The sequence below is a fragment of the Odontomachus brunneus genome, unplaced genomic scaffold, assembly GCF_010583005.1.
Source record: "Odontomachus brunneus isolate Ranch 3 - 2012 unplaced genomic scaffold, Obru_v1 Obru_scaffold_070, whole genome shotgun sequence".
Taxonomy (NCBI): domain Eukaryota; kingdom Metazoa; phylum Arthropoda; class Insecta; order Hymenoptera; family Formicidae; genus Odontomachus; species Odontomachus brunneus.
Genome location: NW_022639520.1, coordinates 1,353,109 through 1,354,132, shown reverse-complemented (window position 1 = coordinate 1,354,132; position 1,024 = coordinate 1,353,109).

Here is a 1,024-nt window from a genome sequence, read left to right as displayed (position 1 = left end):
TCAAAGAAATCTCGTGGCTTAATTGAGCTACAATATTTTCGTAATGTCTAGGAGACCGTTAGAAAGTGAGAGAAGCGAGCGAGAGAGACAGACAAACAGTGACTGAGCAGTTGCCATAATATACCTGTGGCGCTCTCGGCCGGTCTTGCCGAATGGGGAGAATTTCAAAACGCTCTATCTCCTACATTTTTCCTTCCATAAAGTCGATCCCGACAATATTTGGATTTTTTCTGAAAAAAATATAAGCAGCGCAATTGAGATCAATCGCAGACATCAAAGGAACATGATATACACATTAAGGGCTTATTTTGAAGCGCGGTTCTGAAGCTCAATAAATAGCATATTTTCTCGAATTTTTTTTTCATATAATTAAAAAATTTTTCAATACAAAAATTTTATGTACATGAAAGGGTTGAATTTGAACTATATCTCAAAAAATTTTCAGCCAAAAATATTGAAAATTGTGCCGTTGAGAGTTGATTTCCGGCGACGCCTCGAAAAAAAGTGCCTTTGCGGTGGTCACGATAACTCGTGATATTTTTATCTGAAATCAAAAAACCAAAAATTTTCTGTTAGTAGATGAGTATAGCTCGTGATTGAACGAAGGATTTTAAAAAATATTAAAATTTGAATTTTTGGCAGAGTTGTAAACAAAAGAGTGAAATTTTTGGTAAAATTTTCAGTACGTTTAGTTTTGTAAAATTACTTCTAATTAATGAAATGAAGAATCCTTCGTTCAATCACTAGTCAATCCAATTTAGAAGAAGTATGCAAAATTTCAGAAAGATCGGTTCATTAGTTTTTAAGAAATCGTGACCACCGACTTCAAAAATTGTGTTTTGAGAAAAGCGCGTTTAAAGTTAAAAGTACGAATAAAACTAAGAAAGAAACTTTTTTTTTTAACTTACACAGAATCATCTATTCCTGCACCATATAGCAAAGATCCTGCTGCAGCTGCAATGTCCAAGACATCCTTTTGTTCCTGCTTGAGACGAGTTCTTGCTTCTTTAGTTCCAGCCTCAGT